This window comes from Vipera ursinii (assembly GCF_947247035.1).
Source record: "Vipera ursinii genome assembly, chromosome: 3".
In the NCBI taxonomy this organism is placed as follows: Eukaryota; Metazoa; Chordata; class Lepidosauria; order Squamata; family Viperidae; genus Vipera; species Vipera ursinii.
Window position 1 is genome coordinate 106135254 of NC_139516.1, and position 16127 is coordinate 106151380.

General features: G+C 40.5%; 1 protein-coding gene across 3 annotated transcripts in view; it reads left to right on the forward strand.

Moving 5' to 3' along the window:
• The window catches only part of COLGALT2 (collagen beta(1-O)galactosyltransferase 2), a 100205-nt gene that overhangs the window by 1274 nt on the left and 82804 nt on the right, over positions 1-16127 (forward strand). The gene's annotated exons all lie outside the window — the stretch shown is intronic.

The window sequence follows — 16127 nt, forward strand, 5'->3', positions numbered from 1 at the left end:
CAAACAAGAGATGACAAGACTGAACATTGACATCTTAGGTATCAGCGAACTAAAATGGACAGGAATGGGTGAATTTAATTCAGATGACCATCAGGTATACTACTGTGGGCAAGAATCCTTCAGAAGAAATGGAGTAGCCTTCATAGTCAATAAAAGAGTAGGAAAAGCAATACTGGGATACAATCCTCAAAATGACAGAATGATCTCAGTTCGAATCCAAGGCAAACCATTCAATATCACAGTAGTCCAAGTCTATGCCCCAACCACCAGTGCTGAAGAGGATGAAATTGACCAGTTCTATGAAGCACTACAGCACCTTATAGAACTAACACCAAAAAATGATGTTCTTATCATCATGGGGGATTGGAATGCTAAAGTAGGAAGCCAAAAGATAACTGGAATAACAGGCAAGTTTGGCCTTGGAGTGCAAAATGAAGCAGGGCACAGGCTGATAGAATTCTGTCAAGAGAATACGATGGTCATAGCAAACACTCTTTTCCAACAACCCAAGAGACGGCTCTACACATGGACATCACCAGATGGTCAACACAGAAATCAGATTGACTATATGCTCTGCAGCCAAAGATGGAGAAGCTCTATACAGTCAGTAAAAACAAGACCAGGAGCTGACTGTGGCTCAGACCATGAGCTTCTCCTTGCAAAGTTTAGGCTTAAACTGAAGAAAGTAGGGAAAAGCACTAGGCCAGTCAGGTATGAATTAAATCATATCCCTGTTGAATATACAGTAGAGGTGACAAATAGATTTAAGGAATTAGATCTGATAGACAGAGTGCCTGAAGAACTATGGACAGAGGTTCGTGACATTGTACAAGAGGTAGCAACCAAAACCATCCCAAAGAAAAAGAAATGCAAGAAAGCAAAATGGCTGTCTGAGGAAGCTTTGCAAATAGCTGAGGAAAGGAGGGAAGCGAAAGGCAAGGGAGAAAAAGAAAGATACACCCAATTGAATGCAGAATTCCAGAGAATAGCTAGAAGAGATAAGAATGCCTTCTTAAATGAACAGTGCAAAGAAATAGAAGAAAACAATAGAATAGGGAGGACCAGAGATCTTTTCAAGAAAATTGGAGAAATGAAGGGAACGTTTAATGCAAAAATGGGCATGATAAAGGACCAAAATGGCAGGGACCTAACAGAGGCAGAAGAGATTAAGAAGAGGTGGCAAAATTACACAGAAGAACTATACAAGAATGAGCTTAACGTCCCTGATAATCACAATGAGGTGGTCACTGACCTCGAGCCAGACATCCTAGAATGTGAAGTGAAGTGGGCCTTAGAAAAGCTGAGCAACAACAAAGCTAGTGGAGGTGACAGTATTCCAGCTGAGCTATTCAAAATCTTAAAAGACAATGCAGTAAAAGTGCTACACTCAATTTGCCAGCAAATTTGGAAAACTCAACAGTGGCCACAGGATTGGAAAAGATCAGTTTACATTCCAATTCCTAAGAAAGGCAGTGCCAAAGAATGTTCAAACTATCGCACCATTGCACTCATTTCTCATGCTAGTAAAGTCATGCTTAAAATCCTACAAGCTAGACTTCAGCAGTATGTGGATCGAGAACTACCAGAAGTGCAGGCAGGATTTCGAAGAGGCAGAGGAACTAGAGATCAAATTGCCAACATACGCTGGATCATGGAGAAAGCTAGGGAGTTCCAGAAAAACATCTACTTCTGCTTCATTGACTATGCTAAAGCCTTTGATTGTGTGGATCATAACAAACTGTGGCAAGTTCTTAAAGAGATGGGAGTACCAGACCATCTTATTTGTCTCTTGAGAAACCTATATGCGGGTCAAGAAGCAACAGTGAGAACTGGACACGGAACCACTGATTGGTTCAAAATTGGGAAAGGAGTCCGGCAAGGCTGTATACTGTCGCCCTGCCTATTTAACTTATATGCAGAGCACATCATGAGAAAGGCAGGGCTAGATGAATCAAAAGTTGGAATTAAGATTGCCGGAAGAAATATCAACAACCTAAGATACGCAGATGATACCACTCTAATGGCAGAAAGTGAAGAAGAACTAAAGAGCCTCTTGTTGCAGGTGAAGAAGGAGAGTGCAAAACTTGGGTTGAAGCTTAACATTAAGAAAACCAAGATCATGGCATCTGGCCCTCTCAATTCCTGGCAAATAGATGGGGAAGAAATGGAGGTAGTGACAGATTTTATTTTCCTGGGCTCCAAGATCACTGCAGATGGGGACTGTAGCCAAGAAATTAAAAGACGCTTGCTCCTGGGGAGGAAAGCCATGGCAAATCTAGACAGCACACTAAAAAGCAGAGACATCACCCTGTCAACAAAAGTGCGTATAGTCAAGGCTATGGTCTTTCCAGTTGCAATGTATGGTAGTGAAAGTTGGACCATAAGAAAGGCTGAGCGCCAAAGAATTGAGGCCTTTGAACATTGGTGCTGGAGAAGACTCCTGCGAGTCCCTTGGACTGCAAGGCGATCAAACCGGTCAGTCCTAGAGGAGATCAATCCTGACTGCTCTTTAGAAGGCCAGATCCTGAAGCTAAAACTCAAGTACTTTGGCCACCTAATGAGAAGGAAGGACTCCCTGGAGAAGAGCCTAATGCTGGGGAAGATCGAGGGCAATAGAAGAAGGGGACGACAGAGAATGAGGTGGCTGGATGGAGTCACTGAAGCAGTAGGCGTGAGCTTAAATGGACTCCAGAAGATGGTAGAGGACAGGAAGGCCTGGAGGAATGTTGTCCATAGGGTCGCGATGGGTCGGACACGACTTCGCAGCTAACAACAACAACAAAATGAAGGGAGGAGATAAGCCAGACTTCTGAAGCAAGTGCCTTATAAATACAATCTGTTAATGTTATTAGATTCCTGTGGCTGTCCCCCCACAATGTTCTCTAAATTTAGTAAGATATCTATATCTTACTAAAAACACTATATACACATATACATCTGTCTGTCTGTCTGTCTGTCTGTCTGTCTGTCTGTCTATCTATCTATCTATGACTGTAATGTGAGTTTATTTAAGCAGACAAGATAAGAATGTCTTTTGTATGACTGGAAAAAAGATCTCTTCAAGCCTCCCCCCTCCCCCCTCCCCGCAAAAGCATGACATTAAGTTAGGACTACCTGCATTTGAAATTCCCCAGGAAAGGTATTTGTGAAGGCTGAAGGAGCTTCTGGGGGTAGCTGAAAGGCAGTTTGGCAGCCTGTGGATAAAACTTGCTGCTGAATCCAGCTAGTCAAGAATGATAATACAGGGAATTATTCCCTTAGGGCAATGTCCCCCAACCTTTTGGGCACCAGCTACCAGTTCTGTGGAGAGAGGCTTTTTTGCGGACCAGGGGCATGGGTCTTTGCTTGCTTGTGTTTCTGGCATGCCTGGGCCCAGGGGTTGGGGACCCCTGCCTTAGGAGAATACCTGGCTAGATCTGCTCTTAGATTTTAGACTTTCCCAATTGCTGCTGTATGAAGAGATTTCTTAGGTTCAGGTATTAGTGTACATCCATATACACTACAAAGAGAAACATAGAAGCCCTTAAGTCTTCTACTTTGTCAGCTCCAAATATGGGTCTCTTTACTAATATGAAGGATACCTTCTTGGTGATGCAGGTTTAAATCATGTGACTGATGCTTTACTGGTCTATGGCTAGATCAGAAATTTCTGGGGGAAGAGCTCATGAGAAGTCCTGACTTGGAACAATTAGGAACAATTTATTGAAGTTGGATAGTTGGCTTTTCAACTGAAAGGATATAGTAACAGAAACCAACCCTCTTTTCTCGTGTGTTACACATCTTGGGTTAGCAGAACAATTTCTCTTGACTTTGGTGGTTACTACTCTTCCTTTGTGTCCTTGTTTTGAACCAGAGGTATAATCCTTAATCCTGTGACTGTTGAATGGAGCCAACATGTGCCACCGTACAGAAAATGCAAAGGATAAGCAGAACTTAGTGGGGAAGGCAGTCTGTATGGGAGGTATGCCAGATAGGAGCAGATTGTGAAGCTTTGCAGTCTGGTTGTCAGTAATATGCCAATTCCAACAATGATGGTTTAGTAAATGACAATGCCTCCTGCATGTAGCTATAACATTTTAGGTCTCCAGTTGTAGTGCAAAGCATTTGTTCAGAAGGTCATTCTGAATCATGCACTCTGTCAAGCAGATAACCTCTCTCCTCTTGTATATGAACTAACCACCATTTTTAACAGACTACAGTGCACATCCGTGTAGTTTTCCTTAGCACATCAAGGTGGCTTCCAATCAGAAAAGAAAGTACTGTATGCTTTTGCCTTCTAAATCAAGAGTCACTTTGAATATGCTTCAGTCTTTATTTTTGTTTTACATATTCAGTGTCAGCGCTGCTAACATCGGATTTTCTTGCTTTGACAACATATGGAGATGCAGCCATTTTCCTTCTTATGTTTTGCTCTTAGAGTTAGAGTTGGAATTAGATGATACTGGGGGGTGGGTGGGAGGAGGAATGTGTATGGGAGTTAGTAAGACATAACAATATTGTAATAGTGTGAGAACCAAGGTTTTTTGAAATAGATGATAAGAAATGGCCGGTTGGAGAACAGTTTGAACTGCATTTCAAACTAATTGGAAAAATGTGATTTATGACTGTTAATTAGAGGAGGGAATTGTGCTTGATACTATGTGCTCAGGGGACGGGGAATTCACATTTTGGCTTTGCTATGTATGTGCCAATGCTATGCTACAGAAATAAAGATTCTTTATGGTAAACAATGCCTCGAGGTTCTTTGAAGAGTTTCATCTGCTGGAACCATGGCATTCAGAAAAAGACATTATGCACTCAGAAAACTTTTATAAATGAAAATGACAATCCTGTTTTGTTACTGTTACATGACATTAAGAGAAGGCAGTTGTAGCTCAATGATAGAGCAAGTTTATATACAAAGGAAGTTTGTGAAATCCCAGATAGCTTGGATTAGGATTAGCAAACACCAGATTAGGATTAGCAAACACCAGAAAGAAACCCTGGAGAAGTCCTAACCTCTGAACTTGGTGCAGCAGCATTTTAACTCATTATAAAATATTTTAATTCATTATAAAACACTTCCCCATGTTGCCATTTGCAACCCAAACGGCAACCACCACCCCAAAAATCTCCGACTGCCGTGGCTGTCCCAAGCCACCTGCTGGCCTGCCAATCAAGTGCTTCCGATGGGGACAGCAGGGACATCGAGCAACGAATTGCCTAGTCCCCTACCCCCAACAGCAGAATAGACCAGCACCAGGACCAGCAGCAAGAAAGAAACCTGCCCAGCAGCGAACGAGAGAAAAATCCATCTGGAACACACAGGAACCTGTTGCCCGAGTCACATCCCCCCCACAGGAGGATGCAGAATTCAGGCTGGACCCGCCCCCTCTCTACCCTCTTTCAACAGTGACAATGAAGGAGATAATGACCCAATGGTGAGTCAACACATCCCACCTGTCTCACAACCTGCCAAACTCATAATCCCTAAGCCGGGGGCACAGGTAGATTTAAAAGTGCTAGTCGATTCTGGATGCTCCCGGTGCATCATTAGCTTGCCATTTGCCATGAAAATGGGCATACAAGCAAAAGTCCTCTCCAAACCTGTGAGGTTTGAGCAAGCCGATGTCTCCCTAATGACTTTAGTCACGCAATTAACGGAGCCCCTACACCTAGAAATAGGTGAGCACTGGGAGTTTATTCGCTTCCTGGTGGCTCCAAAAATGACTGATGCTGTGATCCTAGGATTAGCCTGGTTGGACAAATGGAAGCGGTTTATCTGGTGGGAGAAAGGAATGAGAACTGTGAGACTACCTATAAGGCCCAAGCCCCCCACTTATTTAAAAGAAGTTACAGGAAACTTTAGCCCACCCAATGAGCGAGCGCACATGATGCCTCACAGCCACCAGGCGAGCCACTCATCCCCAGTGAGTATTGGGACCTAGCAGAGGCATTTAGTGAGAAAGAATGCAATGCCCTGCCTCTTCACCAACCCAATAATTGCTCCATCAAACTGTTGCTGGGGGCCAAACTCCCACAACCGAGAATGTATGTATGTCCCCACTCAAAATGAAGGAGATGCAGCAATACGTAGACAAAAACCTAGCGAGGGGATTCATTGCACGGGCCAAGTCTGCTGTGGGAGCAGTGAGTGTGGAAAATAAATACCCCCTCCCCCTCCTAAAGGACTTACTAACCCACCTGGCTAAGGGGAGTGTCTTCACTAAATTAGACCTGAGAGAGGCATATTACTAGGTGATATCAGTTCAAAGTCATACCATTTGGGCTACAGGGGGCCCCAGCCGTATTTATGCAGTTGATTAATGAGGTCCTACAGTATCATTTATACAAAGGGGTTTTGGTGTATTTCTTTTTAGAAAATTTTATTAAATGTACATTTAAAAACAAAAGTAGACATGATTCAACTTCCCTGGCTACAACACTACTATTAGTATTACCTTATGTTACAGAAAGAAAAACAGAAACTTAAAATACATTCTATGACAGGACAGAGTATAACAAACTGTACATATAACATCTGTAAAATTTTTGGTAAACTGTCTTTCAGTCATCAACGTTATATTTGCATATCTTTCAGTTGTGTCCTGATATAGGTGCTAATAAGAAGTCCTTACGTTATCAACTAATCAGACAATAGTCATCTCAGCTATCCTCATTAACCAATCGTATAAATTTTGCCAAATTTCATAATACTGTTTCAGTTTTATTTTTAATCTATAGGGTTAACCTGTCCATTTCGGCGCAGGATAAAATTTTATTTATTATTTCTTCTTCAGTGGGGGTTTCCTTTCTTTTCCATTTTTGGGCATATGCCAATCTTGCTGCAGTTAAAATATGCAATAATAAGTAGAAAGATGCTTTGCTGAGTTTATCATTAATAATCCCTAATAAGAAGGTTTCTGGTTTTAAATCAATTTTTTGTAGTAATATTTCTTCCAACCAATTTTTTATCCACTGCCGAAAATTTTGCACTTTTGAACATTCCGACCACATGTGATAGTCCCTGGAAGCCTTCTGTGTTTCCAGCACGTCGGTGAGATTTTTTAATCTATTTTTGCTAACCTTGTAGGGGGAATGTGCCATCTATAAAACATCTTGTACAGATTTTCTTTATAGGAGGTGGCTAGCGTTAACCTCCTGTTTCTATCCCATAGTGATTGCCAATTATCTAGGTCAATACTGTAACCAAAATTTTTACTCCAGGTTAACACTGTTTCTTTTACCTGTTCTTCTAACAAATCTTGTTCTAATAGATATTGATATATCTTTTTTATCATTTGGTTTTCTGTTCCTAGAAGGATTTTATCTAATTGTGTATGCTCTAATTTTATCCCTGGTTCTTTTTTGTCTTTTCTGTATCGTGACTGTATTTGTAAGTATGCCCACCATTCCAACTCTATACCGTCTTCTAATAGTCTTTTTCTTGTTTTCAGGTCTAAGATATCTTTATATGTGATTACTCTTTCTAAATTTATGAATTTGGGGTACATGAATATCTCTAATATGGATAGCCAATTGGGGATTTCTATATATATTTTTTTTATTTTTATCCATACGTCTATTAGTTCCCATCTAATATGATGATTCTGGAAGTACTGATGAGCCTTATATTTTCCATCCCACATTATAGCATGCCACCCTATTTGCATGTCATGACCTTCTAATGCTAGTAGTCTTCTGTTCCTTATGTGTATCCAATCCTTTATCCATACCAATATTGCTGCTTGATAATATTTTACCCAATTCGGGAGGCCGAGCCCTCCTCTTTCCTTTGCATCCTGTAATAATTTTAATTTAATTCTCGGTTTTCTACCTTGCCAGATAAATTTGGATGTAATTCTGTTTAAATTTTCAAAAAAAATCCTTACCTAATTTAATTGGTACACATTGGAATAAAAAGAGTAATTTGGGAAGTAAATTCATCTTGATTGTCGCTATTCTCCCCATAAAGGAGAGCTGCAAGTTTTTCCATCTGTCTAAGTCTGCTGTAATTTGATCTATTAATTTGTCATAATTTTCTCTTTTGAGTGTAATACATCTTGCCGACAGTTGGATCCCCAAGTACCTTACTCTTTTAGATGTCTGGATATTAATTTTTTCTACTAGCTCAGTTTCTTGTAAATTGGACATATTTTAATTAACATTTTAGTTTTTCTTTATTAATCTTCAATCCCGCAACATCTCCATAATTTTCCAGCACCTGTAATAATCTTGTTCCAGATTCTAAGGGATCTTCCAAAATGAAAACTAAATCGTCTGCATAAGCCTGTAATTTAAATGTCTCTTTTCTGATTTCTAATCCTTTAATCATCTTATCTTTTTGGATTATTCTTGTGAATGCTTCTAAAGAAAGAATAAATAATACAGGAGATAGTGGGCAGCCTTGTCTCGTGCCTTTTTGTATTTGAATGCTATTTATTAATTCTCCATTTATGATTACTTTTGCTTCTTGCTTGGAATAGATTGCTTTAAACATGTTTATAAATTTCCCCCTGTTTAAACTGAGTCAACATAAAATTCCATTTGACATTATCAAACGCTTTCTGAGCATCAACAAAAATCAATGCCATTTGTTTTTCACTGTGTAATTCATATTCTGTCTAGTATGATCCTGACATTATGTCTAATTTGTCTTTTAGGCAAGAAGCCGTTTTGGTCAGTATGGATAAATTTAGCTAAATATTTTTTTAATCTTTCTGCCATTGTAGTCATGAATATCTTATAATCCATGTTCAGTAAAGAAATGGGCCTATAGTTTTTAATGCAGGTCAAATCAGAGTTTTCTTTAGGAATTAGTGAGATGATTGCTTCTTTCCATGAGTTTGGGGTTTTTGCTGTGTTTAGTACCTCATTAAATATGTCCAATAGGGCCAAAAGTTCTTGGAGGTTTTTATATATTTCTTATGGTAATCCATCAGGGCCAGGTGTTTTATTACTTTTTTTTAATTGCTTCTATAATTTCCTGGACTGTTATATCTTTATTTAATATATTTTGAAATTCTTCTGGAACCTTCGGTAAGTCTGCTTTCATAAGATATTGTGATATTCTTTCCTCAGTAATCTTTTCATCCTCTTTATAAACATTTTTATAGAATTCATACGTCACCCATTTTTTCCCTTCATTTTGATGTACCATCTCCCCTGCTTGATTACATAATTTACTAATCCAACTTTTATCTTTTTCTTTTTTCAATTTATAGGCCAAACATCTCCCGGGTTTATTTGCCTGTTCAAAAAAATTTTGTCTAATACTTTTTATTTTTTGTGCCATTTCTCCCTTTTCTATAATATTCAATTTATGCTTATTTAAATCTAGCTGTTGTTTTAGATCTCTACATTGTGAGTTTTTTGTAGTTCTAATTCTAATTTTTTATGTTCTTCCTCTAAACTTTTTCGATATTGCCTTTTCTTTTTATATTCATTGGTTCTGGTGTATCTTGATGACATCCTGATATACAGCACGAATATGACTGATCATATAAAGCTGGTGAGGGAAGTGTTAAAGAAACTATTGAATGCCAAGCCTTATGTCAAACTGTCAAAATGTGAATCTCACCAGACCCGATTAGATTATCTTGGCTACTGTTGTGATTCAGGGTCAGCCTGTGGGTTCGGCAGTTGGGTCGGACGACTCAGAGGAGGAGGGGGGTGTTGAAGACCTTGCTGAGGGGTTTGAAGAGCTTGCTGATGAGAGCCCTCAGCCAGGCCCCTCCCACTTGGTCACCACAGAGACCCAGCTGTGTGAGCCTGACAGTGTGGATGAAGATGACCCACAGCTGGCCCTGTTCAAGGACGCCTGACGCAGGAGACAGTCAATTAGGAGTAAACAGAGGAAGGCAATGGGGCTCCTCGGAAGGAGGCAGAGAGAAGCCATGCCCTGAACTCTATATAAGGGGAATGTGTGGGAGGGCTGGTTTGCTGAAGGCAACCGCTTGGATAGTTCATGTTTCTTAAAGCTCCTGTTTCTTGGTTTGTCTTGTTCCATTTGTTTTTGTGGTAATAAATTTGGCAGGCGTAATTCCAGCCTCTTGCCTTCTTGTAAAAGGGGTTGTCCCTGCCTTTTCTGCAGGGCCGGTAGCAGGCTGGTACAGAACAGCTACAGAATTTCCAACGAGGGCATTGAAATGGACCCAGACAAAGTGAAAGCTGTAATTGAATGGCAGCCCCCAAAGACTTGCAAACAGCTCCAGATCTTCCTAGATTTTGCCAACTTCTACCATCAATTCATCCCCTCCTTTGCTGAGATTGCCCTACCCCTTACAGAACTACTCAAAACAGGCAAAGGAGGAGGGAAGCCACGACCGGGCCAACCACTAGCATGGATTATGAGCTGTCAAACTGCTTTTGAGAATTTAAAAAGACTATTTGCTGTTGAACCGGTCCTAAAGCACCCCTGCCCAGGGGACCCCTTTGTAATTCAAGCCGACGCTAGCAATGTGGCCATCGGAGCTTTGTTACTGCAAAAGAACCAAAGTGGAGCCTTGCAACCCTGCGCCTACACCTTGAAAAAATTTACTGACAGCAAAAGGAAGTGGGCAATCTGGGGAAAGGAGGCTTTCACAATCAGGTGGGCTCTATTAAACTGGAAACACTATCTAGAAGGGAGCAAGGTGCCTTTTGAAGTATAGACAGATCACAAAAATCTGGAGGCACTGAGAACTCCCCGCAAATTTTCCCCAAAGCAAGTGCGATGGGCACAGTACTTTAATCATTTCAACTTCACCGTAAAGTACATACCGGGAGGGGAAAACTTTCCAACTGATGCTCTATCCTACAGGTCTGCAACCCGTGGCTCTGGAGCCGCATGCGGCTCTTTCAGCCATCTCCTGTAGCTCCCAGTTCTCTGCCATGTGCAGTCCCCCCCCAAAAAAAAGTGGGACTAAAAAAGTTCAACCAATCAATTCAAATATGCAGGGCAGGTGCATATCTCGCCTTGGCTCCACTCTTAAGTCAAACCCTGTTCTGCGCATGCGCGCATGTACACACATTTTTTGCGGCTCCCAGTTTTTCCTTTTATGAGGGAACCGGTTCCAAGTGGCTCTTTCACTGTTTCAGGTTGCTGACCCCTGCTCTATCCAGATTGCCCCAGTACAAAAGCCAATGTGAAGAGGTTAACGAGGCAATTATCTCCAATCCACAAACAGCTGCTCAACTCACACCTTGCAGGGCCCCTAATCCTGATGACCCTGGGGCAAAGTAAATAATACAAGAGTTCCTCACCAATCAATAGTTCAAGAACAATCAAACCTCCCTAACATGCAGGGATGGCTTGGCTTACAAAGGGGGGAAATTGTACTTGCCAGAAGCCCTCCGTCTTAACACTCTCAAACACAGCCATGACGTAAAATAGGCTGGACACTTTGGATATTTTAAAACTCTACATCTCATCCGCCAGCAGTTTTGGTGGCCAGGGTTAAAACGGGATGTGGAAAATTACGTCAGGAGTTGTACTGTATATGCCACCATGAAAAGAATTCCAGGGAAACCCCCTGGGTTACTGCAGGTAGTGGCAGACCCTTCTCAACCATGGGAAGAAATTGCTATGGACTTTATAGTAGACTTACCTGAAAGTAGAGGAAATATGATCATCTGGACTGTGATAGACCTGTTTTCAAAGCAGGCTCACTTCATCGCCTGCAAAGGACTCCCATCTGCCCAACGACTGACTAAACTGTTCTTGAAACATATCTACTGGCTGTACAGCACCCTTAAACAAATAATTTCGGAGAGGGGTACAGTTCACAGCTAGGTTTTGGAGGAGCTTTCTTATATTAATTGGATCATCTCAAGGTCTATCATCTGCTTTTCACCCATCTACTAATGGGACCGCAGAATCTGCTAACAAGATGGTAGAGCAATATCTCAGATGTTACATTTCCTACCAATAAACAAACTGGACCGACCTCCTCCTTTTGCAGAGGTGGCTTACAATAACTTTATTCACAGCAGTACTGGCTTCACGCCTTTCAGAGTAGCCACAGGAAAAGAGTTCAGCCCAATACCTGAATACCCTCAGGTGCCCTCTGCTTCTCTTGATCAATGGGTGAAGGGGTGGGAAGAAGTTTGGAGAGCCACAAAAACTGCTTTAAAAAAGACTTCCGAGACCTATAAAAAGCAGGCAGATAAAAAGAGGGCTCCTTAAAGAACATTCCTAGTTGGGGAAAAGGTTTATCTGTAGACTAAATATTTATGCCTCAAATTACCTAGCAAGAAATTAGGACTGAAATTCTTGGGGCCTTTCCCCATTGTAAAGATCATCAATCCTGTCAATGTAGAATTAAAACTCCCTAGGCTTTTAGGGAGAGTTCACCCTGTCTTCCATTGCAGCTTGGTGAAATCTTTTCAGGGCTCCACTTTAAGACCTCCCCTATGAAGGCACCTGGGCCCCTCATAGTGGTGGGTAAGACTCACTATGAAGTAAAGCATATTCTTGAGTCTAGAATTTTTAAAGGGAAATTGCAGTACCTAGTACAATGGAAGGGATACTCACTGTCTGAAGCCACTTGGGTGAAATCTAGCGATATGAAAGCTGACAGACTCATCAAAATGTTCTATATGAAACACCCTAACAAACCGAGAGACAGTCCCTAACATACACTTTTGTTTACATTACAGTATTGGTCTTTTTTGTAAGGGGGGGGCGGATGTCAATGGTGCTAACATCGGATGTTCTTGCTTTGACAACATATGGAGATGCGGCCATTTTCGTTCTTATGTTTTACTCTTAGAATTAGAGTTGGAATTAGATGATACTTGAGGGGGAGGAGGAGGAATGTATATGGGAGTTAGTTAGACATAACAATATTGTAATAGTGTGAGAATCAGGGTTTTTTGAAATAAGAGATGATAAGAAATGGCAGGTTGGAGAACAGGAGGGAAAGTCTGCATTTCAAACTAATTGGAGAATGTGATTTATGACTGTTAATTAGAGGAGGGAATTGTGCTTGATACTATGTGCTCAGGGGACGGGGAATTCACATTTTGGCTTTGCTATGTACGTGCCAATGCTATGCTACACAAATAAAGATTCTTTAAGGTAAACAATGCCTCGAAGTTCTTTGAAGAGTTTCATCTGTTGGAACCATGGCATTCAGAAAAAGACATTATGCACTCAGAAAACTTTTATAAATGAAAATGACAATCCTGTTTTGTTACTGTTACATGACATTAAGAGAAGGCAGTTATAGCTCAATGACAGAGCAAGCTTAGATACAAAGGAAGTTTGTGAAATCCCAGACAGCTTGGATTAGGATTAGCAAACACCAATGTGAGAAAGAAACCCTGGAGAAGTCCTAACCTCTGAGCTAGGTGCTGCAGTGTTTTCATTCATTATAAAACACTTCCCCATGTTTTTGTGAAGGAACTGCTTTGCTAGCTTTTAGACAACTGCAAATCATTTCTAAGCAAAGTGTTCTGTAAAGTATAACTTAATATCTGCTGGTTCAGGAAATATAACTATAGGTGACAGCAACATAAGTAAAGCCTAGAATATTTTAGACTTCAGCAAACCACTAACCAGACAAGATTCAGCAATTGTTGGCCCTTGTAATAAACCTTTTCCTTAAAATTAAACTTTCCCAGGCTAGAAAAGTTTTAAATACGTGGATCTTGAATTCTCAGAATTGTCAATATGGCCATTATTGATAAGGAATTCTGAGAGGAGGTCCACATATATCATGAGAAGCTGAAATGGGCTGGCTAAACAGCATTTATGGTACCAAACCTGGCTATTGGCTAGGTAGAGCTTATGGCCTGTCCCTCCTTGGCAGGTCTCTAATCAGGATTTGATTTATTTTTTATATGTCCAGGATTTTATATATTGTGTAATGGATGTGTACAGCACTTTTTTTTCTTCCTAGCATTTTCCCACAAATGAAGGGTCTGCTTTTTTCAGATCAACCAAAGGCTGAACCATATGTTGGTGACAGGAATTGACTGAGATTTCATGGTCTAAAGAGAGTAATGGATCCAAAGTCAGCCAGCCAGCTTTCATGGCTAAGGCAGGACTAGAATTCACAGACTCCTTGTTTCTAACCAGGTCTTTAACCATTGCATCAAACTGGCTCTTTAGAAACATCACTTGTGTTGAATTCAAGTAAGGGAAATGAATATGTACTCTGAGTAGCCTTTTGTTAGAAAGGACACTGAATAATATTTTCTCAATTTAATATGACTGATATGTGACCACAATAATGGTTGCAGGTAGGTTGATAGATCAAAACTGAAAAGAAAAAAATATTTATGGGCTTTCTGCTTTATTAAAACATTTGTGTACCTGTTTTAAGATGGAGGGATGCTTATTAACCTTAACAAATGTTTATATTGAAGATTTGGGAAGAAAGAACAAGTTTCTTAAAAATGATTGTCACTTTTCAAATATAATTACATTCTTTTGCTAAAAGTATGAGCAACACTTTAGGAATCTGAAAACCCCTCTCTAAGGGCCTGTGAATATGTCATAAAATCATCAATGACACTATAATTATCCACTGACATCAGCTTTCTTGTCATTAAGTTGCTTGTAACAGTGTTCTGTACTCTTTAGATAACTTTGAACTAATGGAATTTAAAGGATTGTGCTGAGAGACATCTAGGCTGTAATTCTGGAAATTATCAAGTGGGAAAAATAAATTCCTTTCAAATGTTGACTTTTGCTTTATGCACAGCTGTGGTTCCAATATTACATGAAAGCAGAATTGAATTGAGTTACCTTGCTTTGTTGCAGGTTTCCATATCAAATGGCCAAATTTTTAATTGTTGAAAATAGTGGTTTGTGTACAGATTTTGAAAGGTGTAGATGACAAGACTGCAATACTTGTGTAGATTGTGATGGTAGAAAAATCAAAATGAATAATTTAAAAGACCATACATAAAAGCATTTTTTTTCCTGGGAGGAAACATTTCAATGATTCAGATTTTTTTTTTACCTTCACAAATAAAAATAACATCCTGTGCAGTTTTCTGTATAACTCATTTATTTCCTAAATTAAAACTATAAGTAATTCCACTGTATACGTAGTCCTTGCCTTATAACCCTTCTTTAAGCGAATGTTTGAAGTTACAAAAACACTGAAAAAAGTGACTTATGACCAGTCCTCGTTCTTATAACTGTTGCAGCATGTGATTGAAATTTGGACACTTAGCACCCAGCATATATTTTTGATGGTTGCTACATCCTGTAGGCATGTGATCATCATTTGTGACTTTCTCAGTTGGCTTCCAACAAGCAAAATCAATGGCAGAAGTTGGATTTATTAACATCCTCATGATTCCCTTAACAACTGTAGTGATTCACTTAACTATCTTGCTTAGCAATGAAAATTCTTGTCCCAACTATGGTCATAAGTCATGGACTACCAGTATTCAATGGCAGTGGCGTAGCGTGGGTTGTCAGCACCCGGGGCAAGGCAAGTGACGTCACGGCACCGCCGAAAAGACGCGCCCCGCAGCGGCGTAGACTTTCCAAGAAGAGTCGCGTGCATGCGGGATGCTTCCAGGTCCCTCTCAAGGGCAGCTGGGCGGGGCTCCGACCTGCAAGAGCCGCTGCATTCAAGCTCGCATGTGAGCCCCGCTAAATAAAGCCACGCATGCACACGAAGCTAGGCCGGCCGGCCGGCGGGTCTGTCTTCGCTCGGCCAAGCCTGCCGGGGCGCCTTCCTCCTTAATTGATGTGTGTAAAATTACAGGCTAGTATAGTAGGGTGAAGTACAATCGAGGAATTTATAGGAATGATGTGAAGAAACAGGCAATGAGACATTCATTCCCCCCCACCCCCACCACCTTTCTCTGTAGCTCTGTAACTTGTGTGCTCTACTGGACAATCTTTTTAAGTCTTTCAGAATGATTAGCAGCAGCTCAGAATAGATTTGAAGTTGAAGTACTATTTTGAAATTCCATCTTTGGAATACTGTTTTTGATATAATTAAAACAAAAACTGAATGTAACTATTTTCATTAAATGTTCTTTTTAATACAAGTCAGAGGTCAAATAAAAGCTTATTATATTAAAGAGATGGGCGTACCAGACCATCTTATTTGTCTCTTGAGAAACCTATTTGTGGGCCAAGAAGCAACAGTGAGAACTGGACACGGAACCACTGATTGGTTCAAAATTGGGAAAGGAGT